This window comes from Hemiscyllium ocellatum, chromosome 10 (assembly GCF_020745735.1).
Source record: "Hemiscyllium ocellatum isolate sHemOce1 chromosome 10, sHemOce1.pat.X.cur, whole genome shotgun sequence".
Lineage (NCBI taxonomy): Eukaryota > Metazoa > Chordata > Chondrichthyes > Orectolobiformes > Hemiscylliidae > Hemiscyllium > Hemiscyllium ocellatum.
The window spans coordinates 57983600-57997932 of record NC_083410.1 but is presented as its reverse complement, the minus strand read 5'-3'; the positions used below and the strand labels follow the sequence as shown (position 1 = coordinate 57997932).

General features: G+C 41.0%; 1 long non-coding RNA gene across 4 annotated transcripts in view; it reads right to left on the bottom strand.

Annotated features, from left to right (window-relative positions):
• LOC132819439 (uncharacterized) overlaps positions 1-14333 on the bottom strand; it is a 95434-nt gene that overhangs the window by 77531 nt on the left and 3570 nt on the right. For all 4 annotated transcript variants that reach the window (XR_009645078.1, XR_009645079.1, XR_009645081.1 and 1 more), the window contains exon 2: positions 10171-10301. This is a non-coding gene — a long non-coding RNA (uncharacterized LOC132819439). The remainder of the gene's footprint in view (positions 1-10170; positions 10302-14333) is intronic.

Here is a 14333-nt window from a genome sequence, read left to right as displayed (position 1 = left end):
AGATCTCTTGGCATTTCCACATCTTCCGCATGTCAGCAGAGTCTTATAACATGAGCAGCACATTATTAGTGTCAGCCAAAAGGGCCATCTCTGTGCCTGGTCCCTGCAGAATCAAACCGGACAACTTCTTACATAAGAGATGCAGAAATATTGGGGAAATAGAGGGAAAGTCATAGGCATTTAAAGAGGTAAACCTACCAGATTAATAGGGGTCAGGTAGAACCCATAGGAAGTTACAAGGTGAAGAAAGAGCCGAGAGAGTTGAAATCCTCATCATGAACACAAGGAGACATCCCAGAGAGGCTATACAATCAACCCTGGAAAATGCAGGAGGAGAAAGAAACAACGTGGACTCAGATGTCTCAAGTAAAGTTACATAAATGTATTGGGAGCAAAGTACTAGATTGGATTGAAAATTGGTTGGCTGATAGGAAACAAAGAGTAGTGATAAATGGCTTCATTTTGGAATGGCAGGCAGTGACCAGTGGGGTACCACAGAGATCCGTGCTGGGACCGCAGCTTTTTGCAATATATGTTAATGATATAGAAGATAGTATCAGCAATAACATTAGCAAATTTGCTGATGGTACAAAGCTGGGTGGTAGGGTGAAATGTGATGAGGATGTTAGGAGATTACAGGGTGACCTGGACAAATTAGGTGAGTGGGCAGATGCATGGCAGATGCAGTTTAATGTGGATAAATGTATGGTTATCCACTTTGATGGCAAGAACAGGAAGGCAGATTAGTATCTCAATGGAATCAATTTAGGTAAAGGGGCAGTACAGAGAGACCTGGGTGTTCTTATGCACCAGTCAATGAAGGCAAGCATGCAGGTACAGCAGGTAGTGAGGAAGGCTAATAGCATGCTGGCCTTCATACAAGAGGAATTGAATATGGAAGCAAAGAGGTGCTTCTGCAGCTGTACAGGGCCCTGGTGAGACCACACCTGGAGTAGTGTGTGCAGTTCTGGTCTCCAAATTTGAGGAAAGACATTCTGGCTATTGATGGAGTGAGCGGAAGGTTCACGAGGTCAATTCCTGGAATGGCAGGATTACCTTGCACTGAAAGACTGAAGCGACTGGGCTTGTATACCCTTGGGTTTAGAAGACTGAGAGGGGATCTGATTGAGACATATAAGATTATGAAAGGATTGGACACTTTAGCAGCAGGAAACATGTTTCCGCTGATGGGTGAGTGCCAAACCAGAGGACACAGCTTAAAAATACGGGGTAGACCATTTAGGACAGAGATCAGGAGAAACTTCTTCACCCAGAGAGTGGTGGCTGTGTGGAATGCTCTGCCCCAGAGGGCAGTGGAAGCCCAGTCTCTGGATTCATTTAAGAAAGAGTTGGATGGAGCTCTGTAAGATAGTGGAATCAAGGGCTATGGAGATAAGGCAGGAAGAGGATACTAATTATTGCGGTTCTGTTCGCCGAGCTGGAAGTTTTTATTGCAAACATTTCGTCCCCTGGCTAGGCGACATCATCAGTGCTCTGGAGCCTCCTGCGAAGCGCTTCTTTGATGTTTCTTCCGGTATTTATAGTGGTCTGTCCTTGCCGCTTCCGGGTGTCAGTTTCAGCTGTCCGCTGTTGTAGTTGGTATATTGGGTCCAGGTCGATGTGTTTGTTGATGGAGTTTGTGGATGAATGCCATGCCTCTAGGAATTCCCTGGCTGTTCTCTGTCTGGCTTGCCCTATGATAGTAGTGTTTTCCCAGTCGAATTCATGTTGCTTGTTGTCTGCGTGTGTGGCTACTAGGGATAGCTGGTCGTGTCGTTTCGTGGCTAGTTGATGTTCATGTATGCGGATTGTTAGCTGTCTTCCTGTTTGTCCTATATAGTGTTTTGTGCAGTCCTTGCATGGTATTTTGTAAACTACATTAGTTTTGCTCATGTTGGGTATCGGGTCCTTTGTTCTAGTGAGTTGTTGTCTGAGCGTGGCTGTTGGTTTGTGTGCTGTTATGAGTCCTAAGGGTCGCAGTAGTCTGGCTGTCAGTTCTGAAACGCTCCTGATGTATGGTAGTGTGGCTAGTCCTTTTGGTTGTGGCATGTCCTCGTTCCGTGGTCTGTCTCTTAGGCATCTGTTGATAAAGTTGCGCGGGTATCCGTCTTTGGCGAATACCTTGTACAGGTGTTCCTCTTACTCTTTTTGCAGTTCTGGTGTACTGCAGTGTGTTGTGGCTCTTTTGAATAGTGTCCTGATGCAGCTTCGTTTGTGTGTGTTGGGGTGGTTACTTTCATAGTTTAGGACTTGGTCTGTGTGTGTTGTTTTCCTGTGTACCCTTGTGGTGAATTCTCCGTTCGGTGTTCTCTGTACTATCACGTCTAGGAATGGGAGTTGGCTATCCTTTTCTTCTTCTCTCGTGAGAAAAGGATAGCCAACTCCCATTCCTAGACGTGATAGTACAGAGAACACCGAACGGAGAATTCACCACAAGGGTACACAGGAAAACAACACACACAGACCAAGTCCTAAACTATGAAAGTAACCACCCCAACACACACAAACGAAGCTGCATCAGGACACTATTCAAAAGAGCCACAACACACTGCAGTACACCAGAACTGCAAAAAGAGTAAGAGGAACACCTGTACAAGGTATTCGCCAAAGACGGATACCCGCGCAACTTTATCAACAGATGCCTAAGAGACAGACCACGGAACGAGGACATGCCACAACCAAAAGGACTAGCCACACTACCATACATCAGGAGTGTTTCAGAACTGACAGCCAGACTACTGCGACCCTTAGGACTCATAACAGCACACAAACCAACAGCCACGCTCAGACAACAACTCACTAGAACAAAGGACCCGATACCCAACATGAGCAAAACTAATGTAGTTTACAAAATACCATGCAAGGACTGCACAAAACACTATATAGGACAAACAGGAAGACAGCTAACAATCCGCATACATGAACATCAACTAGCCACGAAACGACACGACCAGCTATCCCTAGTAGCCACACACGCAGACAACAAGCAACATGAATTCGACTGGGAAAACACTACTATCATAGGGCAAGCCAGACAGAGAACAGCCAGGGAATTCCTAGAGGCATGGCATTCATCCACAAACTCCATCAACAAACACATCGACCTGGACCCAATATACCAACTACAACAGCGGACAGCTGAAACTGACACCCGGAAGCGGCAAGGACAGACCACTATAAATACCGGAAGAAACATCAAAGAAGCGCTTCGCAGGAGGCTCCAGAGCACTGATAATGTCGCCTAGCCAGGGGACGAAACGTTTGCAACAAAAACTTCCAGCTCGGCGAACAGAACCACAACAACGAGCACCCGAGCTACAGATCTTCGCACAAACCAGGATACTAATTAGGAATGATCAGCCATGATCATATTGAATGGTGGTGCAGGCTCGAAGGGCAGAATGGCCTACTCCTGCACCTATTGTCTATTGTCTATTGTAAACAGCCTGAAATCAAGTAGAATTGAAAGGGGCCAAAAAAGGACCTGTAAATTTCACAGATGATAGGATTGAGCCAAAAATTGAACGTAAATAGCTTCCTTCCTGAAGTAAACAGGAACCAGAACAGCTCCCATGCAGATGAACAGATAGTGACAGAGGGACCCCATACAGTGAAACAGCCACGTAGCAGAGTAGTAGAAACGAGCTGACCCAATGTAAGCCATGATGTCCCAAAGGAAATGGGATACAATAATGATCAGCCCTTTCTAAAATTGCCTTGAGTGCATTTTTGACTTGGGGGTCTGTAAAAGATGGAGGCAATAAAGCTAGCGATAGTAGATCCCATTTAATTGTAGGAAGTTCATGAATTCCTTATAATTATTCTTGAAATATAGGATGAATGAAAGAAAGGTTTAAGGATATATGCACAAAGGACAAAAGTAAGCCACTTGGCTCCTTGAACCCTGCTCTATCATTCAATAAGATCACGGCTGATCTGATTTTAGTGTCAACTCTACACTTCTGCTTATTGCCGATAATCTTTCAATGATTATTTGTGTGAAGAGAAAAGAGGTTATCTTTGCTGACCAGGTTGATTCCAGAGTGAGCAGCTCAGAAAAGCTGATATGGTGATATGGTCATTGCAATATCATTGCTGCATATGAATTTCCCTATTTCACACACCAGCCATTTTCACTTCAAGTGAAATATATTTCCAATTTTGGGTAAATGAATCTGACCTCGCAAATGCTGCCTGTTGAATAATTGAAAGACCATGCGGAATTATAGCAACTGGCTCTGTCTAAACTCATTTCACATATATTCAGATTCCTCCACAGTGCTTTGGAGGATTAAATTATCTTCATAATATTTTCACTGTTGTTTAAGAAATGTCACAATTATTTCCTATATAACGAGGCCTCACAAACAGAAAATGAATAAGCAAGTGGACAAATAACATACTTTAGTGGTGTTGATTGATTTGAGGGATACATATTGGCCAGGTCACTCTGGGTGGAATTTTAACATCCAAATGAAAGCAGTTTTCAAGACACGGGAGGGAGAATTTTGAAATGAATGGATCAGATCTTCTGTCTGGTGTGTTATAGAGTCACAGTCATAGAGATGTACAGCACAGAAACAGACTCTTGGGTCCAACTTGACCATCCCCATCAGATATCCTAAATTAATGTAGTCCTATTTGCCAACACTTGGCCCATATCCTTTTAAACCCTTCCTATTCATATATCCATCCAAATGCCTTTTCAATACCAGCAATTGTACCAGCCTTCACTACTTCCTCTGGCAGCTCATTCCATTCACACACCACCCTTTGCATGAAAAAGTTGCTCCTTAGGCCCCTTTTAAATCTTTCTCCTCTCACTCTAAACCTTTGCTCTCTGGTTCTGGACTCCCCCAATTCAGGGAAAATACTTCGCCTATTTACCCTATCCATACCCCTCATGGTTTTATAAACCTCCAGAAGGTCACCCCTCAGCCTCCAACGCTCCAGTCTATTTAGCCTCTCACAATAGCTCAAACCCTCGAACCCTGGCAAAATCCTTGTAATTTTTTTCTGAACACTCAAGTTTCACAGCATCCTTCCTGTAGGAGGGAAACCAGAATTGCACACAATATTCCAAAAGCGGCCTAACCAATATTCTGTACAGCCGCAGCATGATCTCCCAACTCTGTGTTCCCAAATCCAAACTACCTTGCTTGAGGCAGGGTGAAACTGACATCAGCTGCCCATCCAGCAGTGATGGGTAGCTAATTATCAGCACAGTTCACTTAGGAGCAACTAGTTGATGCTATCACGATCTCAACAACAGCCAATGTGCCTCCCTGAAGCCAAAACCCAGCAGGTGACCAGAGGCAGCCTTCAAACACTAGGTTGGGAAGCCAGCAAGGTTTTTTTTATTCCACGCCTTTCTGTGATCCACATGTGTCAGAGGACCATAACTGCGGACTCAGGATTGCAAGGTTTCTCTCTAATCTGATGGATTAAATTCATACATTAGTTTTAAGCAATTAAAAGCCTTCAGAGATTTCCAACATGGCATTCACCTGTAGTGGCGGCGCCCATTCGACCTCCAGACTCTTAGTGCTTATAATAGCTGAGGAGCCTCCTTACTGTGCTTCATTCGAGGGATTCCTGGAGACAGTCTGTTAACCGGTTGCCTTTGGCAAGACTCAACAGGTGGGCAGAACTCAGAACCATTGGAATCAGAACCTAGAAACTAATTATCAGGAACAGGTAATATTCTGCCCTTTCATAGAACAATACAGTGCTGAACAGGCCCTTTGGCCCTTGATGTTGCGCTGACAGAGTGTACTTCTTCAAATAATGTCGTAGGATCTTAGGTCTGCCTAAACAAATGTCTCATGCAAAAGATGGCAATTCTAACAATATAGTATTTTGCTTGGTAGTTGTCCTGACAAATTTTATTTTCTTTCAGATTTGGTTTGAGATAAAAGCCTACCTATGATCCCAGTTGAATGTATTCATAAATGCTCAGAGCAATCTTCCAGTGTCCTGCTCTTATTTGTCTCTCTATCAACCATGCTATCTGATTATTTAAATTTATGACGTTACCATGTTCCTTGCACTTCAGTTCCTGTTAAGTCAAAGTCACAGGATTTTTAGGAACAACCGCTTGTACTCTACTATGGAACATTGTATAAATATATAGTCAAATTATAGTTTAAGATTTTATTTTAAAATCTTAACAACCTAACCATTATGAGAAGAGTTGAATTAAAAATAAAGCTGAAACAAAAGTTTATTCTGTTAAGTTTGTGCTTCAATACTTTGCTAAGAGGTCAGATGTAACTCTTTTAAATCAATTTCTCCAAATGTTTGTGATCTCAATGTGCCATTTGAATAAACCACTGAAGGGTGACAAATGCCAGGCTTGTCTCAGAAATCTAAATCAAGACAGAAATAGCAAATGGCTGAAGCAGTTATTTCATTATCTAGAAACTGACGAGTGGTGTGAATGAACATGAGAAGTAAAGTTAAAGGCCAATGAAAATCCAAACTGAAAATTTCAGACTCTTTATTAGCTGCATGTACAATCAGTATGAGAATTTTTTCTGTTATGGTCTATTACTTCACTCTTAGATAAACTTACAAGAGGCACTTGCTGTTTTGGAATTTAAGGGTCCTGTGGTATGTTAAAACATAGCAAAACTATTATCTGCAACAAATTAATGGACTATATGGGCTAAGTTTTTAAGTTACTGACTAGACTGAGAAACATAACAAATTTACTACAACAATGCCCTAGCTAGTTTCCAAGCTTTTATTAACAATTTTGCATGCTGTTATAAAATGCCGCTTTCAGTTGCTTTGAATTTTAAAAAAAACTTACATTGTCTACTATTTAGTACGTGCATATTGTCTTACAAATGATAACAGCTTATTTTCAAAACAATCAGTTTTTGAAATCCCTTCAGGAAAGATTTATTTATTTTCAATTTAAAATTATAGTAATATTATCTTATTTAGAAATAAGCTACAAATATTAAATTTCTATGTATGTTGAAAATATCTTTTTTGTAGAATATCTCTGATTTGTAATATATAGAGAAAATAATATAATTTTTTGTGTATAGCAACATAAGGTGATTTGGAAACAATTAAGCTTTGAAATAATTTTATTAGGTTTATTTTGTAATTAAATGTTTATGTAATAGGATGGTTTGAAATATATACAATAGTGACACTTTTTATCCTTTTACTTTTCTTTTCAGTACACTATTACTAATACTAGGCAAGAACTGGCAGCAGCTGAAGGTGGCAGGATGATGTGAATCCATAACTATCAATATCAGACATGGCTCATCTGCATAGCTTTTAGCATGACATCATTCCTCAAATACATAGACTTTTCTGGCAGTGGCATTCTGGACCATCTTTCTTTATGTTGAAGCTTGAAGTATTAATGGCAACATTAATTATGATGAACTAATTTGATGTATGCATGTTTTTAGTTATCACTGCACGACGTTATATTCAGGAACTTGGAGAATCTTTCCACTATTGGCAACCTGTTTTGCCAAGAAAATATTAACAAGGCCTGAATTTGTAAGTAATTCCAGGAACCTGACTGCAGCAATAGTCAGGCACTGCAGAGTCATTACCAAAATTGTGTCAATTCAGTGCCCAAACTAAACATCTCTTGTAATGTTACATTCAAAAAGCAAAAATGCATTACTGAGGCTAAGATTCCATGCGATGAGTACGGTGCATAAATTGATTTAAATGGTATCAACAAAATTCAAGTAAAATCTTAACTGTGCATTTTTATAGTTTTGGAGACACTCTTGCCATGAGACCCAGCGACATCTCTCACTACATTTAACCAAATGTACCTCCACTCAATGATGTCTCTCATGTGTGAGGTTATGCCCAGCTTATCACACATTGCTACACAACTCGCCACTCATTGGATAGCCACCAAACGATCAGCTTATTCAGTGTCTGCAAAATCTTTAAAGGCATGTTGGGCACCTAGACAAGCACATACCAGTCCTGAGTTGACATACATGGTTTCTGACATTAGCCCTGAACATGGAAAACAGGGACAAATTTGTGCCCCAGTTTGTCAACAGGGACTTGGAGATCCTGCTGAATGGGAAGGTGCAGTTGCAGGACCAGCAGTGGAGAGGCCACAACACCATGTCATGTCAGCTTGGTCTTGATATTGCCACTGTACCGAGCTCCCACAAAGGCCCAGGCTTTACCACACTTTCTATTGCATGCAATATCTTTCCCACTCACTCTCACCCACCCCAACTCTGATAGTATGAATATTGCATGCCCTCCATGCTGTCTACTCACGAACTTGGGACACTTCCCCAACTGCACCAATACCCATATCACCCACTTTCATCTCATGTAATACCTGCCTCTCCCTCATTCTGGGAGGAAAACAGCTCACAATAGGGTAGAAAGAGTATAAACAGGATCTGTGATACCCTTCATTTGGCTCCTCACTCCTTATGTGGAGACCGTCCTGACTCTGATCACCCTGCGTGGCTGATTGACTGTATCCAAGCCCCTGGACTGGTATCAGAGTTTGGTCTTGACCTACTGTGCTAACACCCTCTGTGAGAAGACTATTTCCCTTGACTTGACTGGGGCTACCATCAACCATGACTTCCATCTTGAGAATTCTTGATATTCAGCTTGCTTAGCATGTTTAATAAAAGAAGCTGAATATTGATGAGAATGACAACCCCAAACTGGGAACCAAACCAAAAGATTGCACAAAGAGTAGCAGGTTCAATATTTGGGCTCGTTTCATAACTCACATTGTCCTAAACACAGCCCAACACCAACAGTTCTAACCAAGCCTTTGGTTTAATCACAATAAAACAGAATTATACAGCAGCATATGAGGTCATTTGATCCCCAATACTGAAACTCAATTCCCTGTGATCTTTTAAATTTTCATTTTTAAAATATTAGTCCCCTTTCTTTTTGAATTTTATTATAATCCCTACCCCTTAATAACCACATGCAGTGAAGGACCATATGGCTTCCTGGCAAAGTATCTTTTTCTTCCATTTCCTGTTGGTCCTTCCATTGAAAATTCTTGAGCTCATTTCCAGAGTTCCTCAATCTCCCATCAATGAAAATACCTTTTGTTCTTTGCCCACAGGAAAAACTCCAGGTTTCATTTACCTCTTAGTGGCTCATCTTCAGTCTGTGCCATTATTATCTACCATGGTGTTGTTGCTGCTGCTTCGTAACCTGCAGAAAATGCTGGTCATCATTGCCATGCCCCTGCTCAAATGTTTGAGCCCCAATCTCAAATCCCTTTATTGCTCCCAATCTCCTCTTGTTTGCAAATTTTCAGTTTCCTGAGGTCAACCTGCCTTCCTGTCTCCTTGAGTCCCATTCCTAAGTCTCTACCTTTCTCAAGTTCCCTTTGTGTGACCGGGCAGACCTTTAAAAGTGGACTCTTGTGGCACAATGATAGTGTTCCTACTCTGGACAAGGAGACCTGAGGTCAAGATCCAGCTGCTCCAGATGTGTGTCTGAACAGGTTGATTATCTATCAGCATTTCTTTCCCCCTATTGTAATTATCCAACTTCAATACATCAATGCAATTTACATCAACTATTCAATGAAATATATGGAATTTTTAATTAAATAAATTTCTCCTAACTTCCTTGGATTCAAGCAGTGGGATACTGAGGTGCCCAACCAACTGTTCAATCGCTCCTACGGGAGGCCTTGTCCATTTAGAAAGCTTGTTACCTCAATAAATTAGAATATCTGAATTGCTAGTAGAAATAATTATTTTGCAGAATGGTGCAAAAATTCAAAGTCGCCGACATATTGTGATTCTGATTATTTCTGGAATCAGTAAAAAAAAGTTGCAAGTTGGTAGTCCATTCTTAAGGTGCTGAAGTGGTCCCAGATTAGTTTTGTGAGGTCTGTACTTTTGCTTCTGTTTGACCTGCAGAAAATATGTTTTACTTACCTTTTGATTGCTCTTGGCTACACTGGCAGCTGAAACTATGTTGAGCATGTGTGACACATCCTATACACAGGGTGGGTTGGCTAGCCCAGTTGGCTGGATGAATTGGTTTGAGATGCAGAATCATGCTAATATCAAAGGCTCAATTCCCATACCATCTGAGGCCACCATGAAAGTCCTGCCTTCTCAACATTGCTTCTCACTTGAGGCATAGTGACCTTCAGATTATACTCACCACCAGTCATCTCTCTTGATGAGCGAGCAGCTCAATAGTCTTCTGGGACCGAGGTTACTTTCATCCACTTGAACTCTTCAATGCCAATGTAAGTCCAATGAAATAGTGCTATTTGCAGGATCAGAGGAGCCCTTTAAAATATTGCAGATCAAATAAAAATGCATAAGCTGAGGACATGGATATTGAACACCAAAAAGACAGAAACAATGATAGTTAAAATGAATATAAGAAACCAGAGTGAAGATTAAAGTCAATGGTGTCACACTATCTATATGTCTATTTAAGACAGAGTAACAGACAATAGCTGATGTGATGCAAAAATTAGAAGGACAGGGATAACCAGAGGTTATTTTGTGAAGATGAAAAATGTGTTAACAACAAGAAAACTCAAGCTTGTAATAAGGATAATTGTAATAAGGACTGATTTTCTTGTATGCCTCAGAAACGCAGACAATAAGTAAAGATCTGAGGAAGAAAATACAGGCCTTTTAATTGTGGATGCTAAGACATATGTTAAAAATTCTATATGCAGACCATAAGAAAACTGAAAAGTACTTGATAGTGCAAGTGCAAAATAAAAGGTGACATCCAGAAAAGAAAATATCAGTATTTTGGTTATTTGTTCAGAACTGAAAAGATACTGACATCTCTTCTGGATGAGTAGAAGCAGAGGTCACCAGAAAGAGGTGTTGGCCTGGGTGTCCTTGAATGACAGATGTCACAGAGTGGTTGCAGGCATGCTTCAGAGGATATAGGAGGGTGATACAGCACTAATAAGCATGGCATACCATTATAGCAGTTCTCCTTGCAACAACAGGTACAGACTACAGCAGCAATAGCAGGTATTGTTGTATCTGGGTTTAATGGTCTAAAAATGGATTGGGATACTATCCCTGGCAGCATAAACCTTAGGTTGCTGAAAGAATTCACAAGGGTGTTGCCAGGGTTGGAGGATTTGAGCTATAGGGAAAAGCTGAATAGGCTGGGGCTGTTTTCTCTGGAGTGTCGGAGGCTGAAGGGAGACCTTATAGAGGTTTACAAAATTATGAGGGGCATGGATAGGATAAATAGACAAAATCTTTTCCCTGGGGTTGAGGATTCCGAAACTGGAGGGCATAGGTTTAGGGTGAGAGGGGAAAGATATAAAAGAGACCTAAGGGGCAACTTTTTCACACAGAGGATGGTACGTGTATAGAATGAAGGAAGTGGTGGAGGCTGGTACAATTGCAACATTTAAAAGGCATTTGGATGGTTATATGAATAGGAAGGGTTTGGAGGGGTATGGGCCGGGTGCTGGCAGGTGGGATTAGATTGGGTTGGAATATCTGATCGGTGTGGACGAGTTGGACCGAAGGATGTGTTTCCATGCTGTACATCTCTAGGACTCTAATTGGGAGTTGTATTCTATGACCTACATGATCATATCTTTAATAGCTCCTTAGGATGGAAAAATGTCCTTTGATACCAATCTTAAGAAACTGAAATAGAAAAAATAGAAATTGTAAAGGGCTGCAAGAAAGGCTTCTAAATAAGGTTGCATTTTGCGGTATAGATCAACAGATTCAAAATTGGATAAAGAGCAAACCGCACTTGCATGAAATGAACACAATTACCAATAGCAGAGTGTGTGTGCAGGAAGCGGACACTGCAAGGGTGTTGCTCTTTGCCATTTATATCAGCAATCTGCATATAACCATCGGAAGAACTAAGCATGTTAACAACACTGCGATAAGTGCATCTGTGTGTGTGAGATCTTAATTGCAAACTAAATAAATTACAGGCAGATCTGAATGGAATAGAAGAATTGAACATGTCTCCATTTCTTTTAGTACTGTATACAGAAATAGCGAACGTGGCTTTGTGCATGGGAAATCATATCTCACTAACATGATTGTGTTCTTTGAAGGCGTAACAAAGAGGATTGATGAGGGCAGAGTGGTGGACGTGATCTATATGAACTTTAGTAAGGGGTTTGACAAGGTTCCTCATGGTAGACTAAGCATCAAGGTTAGATCACATGGAATACAGGGAGAATTAGCCATTTAGATACAGAACTAGCTCGAAGGTAGAAGACAGAGGGTGGAGGTGGAGGGTTGCTTTTCAGACTGGATGTCACAAGGGGTGTGCCACAAGGATTGATGCTATGTCCACTGCTTTTCGTCATTTATATAAATGACTCGAATGTGAACATAGGAGGTATAGTTAGTAATTTTGCAGACGACACAAAAATTGGAGGTGTAGTGGATAGCGAGGAAAGTTAGCTCAGAGTACAACACGATTTGATCAGATGGGCCAATGGGCCTAGGCATGGCAGATGGGAGTTTAATTTAGATAAATGTGAGGAGCTGCATTTTGGAAAGCAAATCATGGTAGGACTTATATGCTTAATGGTAATGTCCTGGTGAGTTTTGCTGAACAAAGAGACCTTGAAATGCAGGTTCATAGTTCCTTGCACGTTGAGTTTCAGGTAGATAGGATAGTGAAGAAGGTGTGTAGTTTGCTTTTATATATTGGTCAGAGCATCAAGTATAGGAGTTTGGAGGTCATGATGCGGCTGTACATAACATTGGTTTGGCCACTTTTGGAATATTGTGTGCAATTCTGGTCTCCCTCCTATAGGAAGGATGTTGTGAAACTTGAAAGGGTTCAGAAAAGATTTACAATGATGTTGTCAGGGTTGGAGGGTTTGAGGTATAGGGAAAGGCTGAATAGGCTGGGGCTGTTTTCTCTACAGCATCGGTGGCTGAGGGGTGACCTTATAGAGGTTTATAAAATCATGCAAGGCATGCATAGGGTAAATAGAAAAGGTCTTTTCCCTGGGGTGGGGAGTTCAGAACTAGAGGGCATAGGTTTAAGCCAAGGGGGAAAGATTTAAAATAGACCTACGGGGCAACTTTTCATGCAAAGGGTGGGGTGTGTATGGAATGAACAGCTAGAGGAAGTGGTGGAGGTTGGTAATGTTACAACATTTAAAAGGCATCTGGATAGGTATATGAATAGGAAGGGTTTATAGGGATATGGGCCAAGTGCTGGCAAATGGGACTAGATTAATTTAGGATATCTGGTGAGCATGGATGACTTGGACCGAAGGGTCTGTTTCTATTGTATATCTCTATGACTCTTTAACTGCACAGTTTGTACATGTGCATGGAGAACTGCAAGCATGTATATCTCATACACAGTTGTGTGCTCAAGGCTATTTTCTTATCCTATTCCACTCCGATCATATAGTCCTACTCTGTGCACCAAACAGATGCAAAGAGATAAGACACTTTTTATCCTTTTCTGTGCACAACTTTTTCTGGTGTTCAGACCTTGTGGTGACTAATGAATGCTTTACCTCCTGCATGATCACCTCCTTGTATGGTCAAACTTGATGTCACTTCTTGTGCTAATGTCCCTTTTCTGGGCTGATACTGTGACATTAGGACAAGATCTCCTTCTGGTTGTTACAAGAGTTCATAATGGGATACATCCTGTAAATATTTTGATACATATGCATCAGGAAGCCCATTATCAGGGCAAGATTATGTTCAGATTATCTATCAGATTATATTCAGAAACACAATCTAGTAAGCACATCGCTAACACATGTCTGCAACCACTGAAAGACAAAAACGCCCGAGATCTCTGACACTCAACGTTGCATATGAACTTATGAATTAGGTGCAGAAACAGGTGATCAGCCCCTCAACAGCTCTGCCATTACATAAAATAGTGGATGTTCTGTTTGTGTTTCAAATCCAATTGCCTTCTGTCCCATAATCCTTGATTTCCTTGCCTAACAATAATCTAGCTATGTCTGCCTTAAAAATAGTCAATGACTTTGCCTCCATCCAAAAGAATTTTCATCTCTGTCCTAAAAAGGTGACACCTAACTTTAAAAGTGTTCCTGGATCTCGAATCACTCAGAAGGAAAGGTTTTTTCTATGTCTAGCTTGTTCAGGATAATATACACTTCAATCTAGACATCTCTCATTCTTCTACACTCCAATGGAAACAGACACAATCTCTCTAACCTTTCCTCATAAAACAACCCACTCTTTCCAGGTATCAATACAGAAAACCTTGTCTGAGTCACCTCTAATACGTTTATAATCTTTCTTCAATAAGGACTTCTTCAATAAAACTACAAACAGTATTCAAAGTATGATCTTATCAAT